Here is a 6000-nt window from a genome sequence, read left to right as displayed (position 1 = left end):
TATTTTTGTTCTAAAAAATTTTTTTCCCATGTAAATATCACAATGTTTTCCAAAGAATTTGAGTTTTAACAGGCTTCTGTATTGTCTCATCTTCAGGTCCAAGTCCAAACCACAGCTGACCCAACTGCCACAGTCAGCTTCCAAACTCTTCTCATCAGGCACTGCCAGACTGAGTCTGAACAAAACCATGGCACAGACAACGTTTTTGAGTGGAGACAGAGATGGCTGGAGACAGCCGAGGATGCAAGAAATATGTTCTCTTTGTTGAATTATCATAAATATTAAATTTTTTCTTCATGAAAATAAAAATATTTCAATAATTTGTATTGACCTTGACAAAGACCACAGTTAAACATGTATGTTTCCTTGTAATATGTCAACAGGAAGAAGAGCTCAAGCGACTGAAGAAAGAGCTGGATGATGCCAAAGCTTCCCGTCGCAGGCCAGATGGTGTTGTGAAGTAAGGATAAAGAAAGGTCCATGAACACTAAATAGAGAACTATCAGATGTTTCACCCACGGTCTAATTATTCTTTTCCTGAAAATTGGTTTGTTTCGCATTTTGATTATGAGAGAGAGAGTCGTGCTGTTTGGAGATGTAGTTAATGTAATTATCACTCAGTAGAAACGGGAACAGGAAGAAGAGCTCAAGCGACTGAAGAAAGAGCTGGATGATGCCAAAGCTTCCCGTCGCTCAGTCAATAACACCAAGTTTATCGGGGAGCTCTTCAAATCAAACATTCTGAGTCAGGCTGTCATGCACAGGTGCATCAAGAGACTCTTAAGGACCTGAGATGAGGAGTCTCTGGAGTGCCTGTGTGTGCTTTTCAGGATTATCAGCAAGGATCTGGAGGTGTTCTCAGCCAAGAGGGTCATGGTATTGCAAACATGTACTTTGACAATATGGATGGCCTTAGAAAGGAAGGGAAGACATCATTCAGGTTTCCCTCATGCTAAAGGACACAGTGGACTTGAGACAGAGAAACTGGTTGCCTGAGATCAATCTGAACGAGGTGAATGGTAAGAGCACTGACAGCCAATCCTCAACCTTGCAGCCAGTTGATCCTGTAACATCCTGAGGATAAAATGGCTGTAAATTGAATGCAGCCTCAGGCTCTGCCGCCCAGCCCAAGCTCACTGTGGATGAAAAGGCACAGCTGACTCCGGACAAGAGTGAGGAAAGTGACAGCCAGCTACAGCTAAAGGACAAAGAGACTGGCCCCACTTGCACTCTTCTTGTTAAACCCTCACTCACAGAGGAGGACATGGAGACCATCTCTGAGGCCATAATTGATCAATATCACAACAGAAACAGCTTGACAGAAGCCCTGCTTTGTGTGGCAGAGCAAACCAGCCCCTCTGTCCTCCATGTGTTTGTCAGGTCTGCTGCGGACTTGACTTTCGAGTGCAGCATTAACACTCAGAGGAAGATGGGCCTGTTGCTGCTCTAAATGCGCGAGTCAGGAGTCCTGCCAGCTGAGCAGCTCTTAAAAGGTCTGCAAGACATCGTGGAAGCTGCAGACTACATCGCTGCGGAGGCGCCTGACATCTGGCTCGCATCGCTGAGCTTATCAGCCCCATGCTGTATAGGGGAGGCGTCTCCGTGGCTGAGCTCTTTGCAAAAATCAAGACTCTTGTGCCTCTTGAACAGGCTGGTCTGCTGCTGGCAACACCCAACCCCCACCCTGTGCTATGTTCTCGAGCTGTGTTGGTGGGGGCGTGTTGTTGCATGTACCGGTGAGACAATGAAGTCCAGCTGGAGGACCAGATTTATGAGCCTAAAAGGTTATTAGACACCAAAAACAGCACTGTGGTTTGTAACACTCAGACAGGATTTCACAACTCGTTATCAAAGTTATCATGGTGGCAGCTGTTTTATCTTTGGTTGTGACAATTTCGAGGTAAACAGCAGAAAAACAGCCTTCACATTACAGTCATCCACCAGGCATTTGTCACTGTATGTACAGTAGGGTCCAACAGTCTGAGACAACTTTCCCATTCTGAGCTTTGACAGATGACATCACGTGTTTAAAAAAAGTTGAACTAGATTCAGCATTTTTGCCACTGCATCGTTTTGAACGACTCCACCTCGATGTCCACCCAGCTTTTTCTCACACAGCTTGAATGTCTGTCTGATTAAGGCCTTGGCCTGTCCCAGCTCACACCAGACACCAAAGTGGATAATGGTTGAAAAATAAACTCAAAAACCTCTGGATCATCTGGTTTTACTTCAACTAGTGTAGTGCCCATTCAAAATGTGCTTGTTATATCATTTATTTATAGTTCAATATTTTGTTCAGTCAAATAATCATCATATTTCCACGTCACTGCTGTGTTATGATATTAATAATTATAATAGACCCTATTTGTCAGACACCTGATCACAAAATACTGGACCACAAATTCCGCAAATTTATTAGGTACACCTAGATAAAACTAATGCAGTATAATAAAACAGGCCTGCAATAAATCCTGCCTTCATGATGATAATGTTCCGTTTTTATTGAATCTGTTTGAAAGATGTGTTGATTTATTTTAATGGTCATTTTGGTGGCTGATATTTGTGGTGCTGTTGTACTGAACTGGGTTATACTGAGAGGTGTTCCTAATATTTTGTCCATCCCACTTATATGAATCTGAACTGAAGACAGTTTTATGTAGGTGTACCTAATAAACTGGTGTACTGTAGATTAATTTAATCACTATGTGTCATGTTTTCTCACTCATACATGGCCGTTAAAGGAAACAGAAAATATACAACAGCCAAATAACAACGTTAGATAACGCATGGTGAAACGTTACATTACCATAACAGCAGCAGTGCATAAATTACTTGTTCCAACTGTTAATAATCCTATTATATCATGCTTGCGTGGGGATAAAAAGTCACCAAAATGGTGCTGTCTTGCTGTGGCTGCATCTTGAACTAAGCGCGCTGGGATGCTTTTGCTTCAGACGATCGTACATAGCAGTTGTACTGCTGTGATAAGCAATTTGCAATTTGCAGAGCTTGGGTCTCTGTCTAAACGCCTCCAACACTGTAGATGATCCTGTGCAAGGTTTGTAGCTGCAGGCTGTTTTCCAGGAAATCCATGCTGTGACCGTGCGCAGCCATCTTTTGTGACGCGTCGTTGTCCTAATCGATGACGTTGGCTACATGGATGCGTCGTGCCAGCCCTAACCGACTGTCCTTTAATGTTTCTCTTTTTCTGTTTCTCGAGAACCGGTCATCCAAAAACCTCTCAAAGTCAACACTGCACTTACTTGAGTCCTCAACAATACACACTTGAAGTCTGAAGATGATCAGAAGAGCGGTTGTCGAGGAAATTGAAGGACAGACAGATAGACAGACAGAGATGTCTCCATTTATTACTAGGATGTATATGGAAAGGCGTATCACAACCTATACTTTGACTCCGTATGGGGTGTATGCGGCATCTAAAAAGGCCTGACAAAGAGAATGAAAATCACCAAGGACACTACTGTCATTCACACAGATAGAGTGTTTGGATGCCACTTCAGTTAGTTGTTATGAAGATTTTTGCAAAGATAAGCGTGAGCCTGAAATCTCTTTGACCACTAAATCATAGTTACAGCCACTGCATCTGTCCTAATTTCAAGGCATCCTCTCTGGTTGACTTCCAAATTTCATTTTTCTCCCTAAGGAGCCAAGCTTTTAATCCCTCATAAATGTGTGCAATTTGATCTCGGAAACAAATTCATTCTTGTACAGCTGCAAAAAGCATTAGAGGTGGGGGGAGGACCCAAGTGTTGTTGTAGAGAAGTCAGTTCCCTGGCTTTAATGGTGGGCTGGAACATCACTCACACAAAGGCTGGTAACCGTCCAAAAGTAGCTCATTCCAGAGCCTGACACTCAGTCAAATCCCTTGAAGCCCTCACTACACTGAGGTCCATTCAACTGCTGGCTTAGGTAACATCGTCTGTAGCTGCTAGTCATTAAAAAAAGTAGTTGAACTTTCACTTCTGCACATGGTAAGTCCATTTTCCAGACTAAATTACCAAGACATTGGCTGCTGTAAAAGCTCACACACCATCCATGTACCTCCTAAGGATGATACGACACATCTGCTTTGGAAATATAGAAGTTTTAAAAACAGGTATAGAAATCCCAGGCAATATTTGAACAGTTAAAACAAATGATTGTGTCTTGACAGTTGAGATCTGCAGACCTCTCCTAGGACAGGTGTTAAGACTTTGATGTCTGGAGAAAGGTCTCAAGTCTTTGATGTCTTGAAAAAGATCTGGAAGCTTTCATGCCTTGAAAACAGAGCGAAAATTGAAATGCCAGACACATTCAGATTCAACAAACTGCATTTCCACTGTCAGACACCTATCGCCTATTGGAAACGTTAGGCAATTTAGTTTTTCCTATAAGGACACAGAGTTTCTATCAAGAATACTAAAATTTGGTGGGAATATAAATTATATATATATATATATATATATATATATATATATATATATATATATATATGTATAGCTTCTTTTTTTGGGGGGGGGGGGTATTCAGGTTTTATGAATACCAATGGGTAAGTAGAAACATACTAGAGGCTGTGTTTTTGAAGTTTCCCATTGTCACCCCATAACCTTCAGTAGGTCCCCTGGGGTATATACTATCCTATCCTCTACATTATACATAATGAATCGTCCCTTGTGTCTTCTTTTGGTGGTATCCTTCATCCATGACCTTAACCAGCCTCGGTAGCTTGTCCTCCAGTCATTTGGTAGACAGGAGGCCCAAATTCATCACCACCTTTCATTCTCCTCCCCTGGCCTATCTGATCTATGATAGCATTAATAAAAAACGCTGCAGAATGCCCTGTCGCCCTCTGTGCCTTGCCCACTCCCGGCCTGCACAGATTACCACCAGCCATTCGAAGCCCATTAAAACTGTATTTACTTATCAGCCTCTCGGGGGCCGTCACTCTGTTTTCAAGACTGATGCCCAGAGGGAAGGCAAAGAGTGACCTTCCTGTAGCCTACAGTGCTCTAAGTCACTAGTCCCAAATGATTTGCCCTTTATTTTGCAGCCGAAACTCTACTGAAAGCAATGTTAGTGCCTTTCAATGACAAGATGTAAATATTTTAATAACTCTGTAAATACAATGAGAACTAAAGGGTGCTTCTTTAAAGCAGCTATAATCAATAGATTTATGTTAAATAGTTAGACATTTTGAGAAACACATTCACTTTCTGGTGAATAGATTAAAAAAGATTGATACAATTCTCATGTCTGTCCATTAAATATGAAGCTACAAACAGCAGCCAGTTAGCGTATCTTATTGCAAAAACTGGAAACAGGTGAAAACTGTCGACTGACTCCGTCCAACAGTAACAAAATCCGACTATCAGCCTTTCTAAAGCTCACTAATTAACACGTTATATCTTGTTTGTTTAACTTCACCATTTTACAAGGGGTTATAAGTGTGCTACACTGTTTCTTACCTGGGAGCATTAACTTTATGGAGTCTAAACTGGATGAATGGCTGCCCAAAAATTTAAACTGTTCCTTTAAATCAATCATATGACTGCATGTATGTAAAAGAGGTCACTCACTGTGATGAACCCACAGACAATTGTCACTGACTGCAGTTACTCTCAGCTTTACGGAGGGTTTTAGCATCTTTCAGCTCATTGTTTTGGATTTAAAGTTGTTGGGCTGCCAGCTGTTCAGAAAAAAAGGCTAGAACAAGACAAAGCTAGAAGAAGAGTTAACACTACACATACACTCACCGAGCACTTTATTAGGAACACCATATTAATACTGGGTAGGGCCTCCCTTTGCTCTGAAAACAACCTCAGTTCTTCATTGCATGGATTCCACAAAATATTGTAAACAGTATTTTCAGATTCTGGTTCATGTTGACATGACTGCATCACATAATTTCTGCAGATTTGTCAGCTGTACACTCATGCTTCCAATCTCCCATTCTACCACATCCTAAAGATGTTTAACTGCATTCAAATCTTGTGAGTGAGG

The sequence above is a fragment of the Xiphias gladius genome, chromosome 19, assembly GCF_016859285.1.
Source record: "Xiphias gladius isolate SHS-SW01 ecotype Sanya breed wild chromosome 19, ASM1685928v1, whole genome shotgun sequence".
Lineage (NCBI taxonomy): Eukaryota > Metazoa > Chordata > Actinopteri > Istiophoriformes > Xiphiidae > Xiphias > Xiphias gladius.
The sequence above is the reverse complement of the archived record's forward strand: the minus strand, read 5'-3'. Positions refer to the sequence as shown.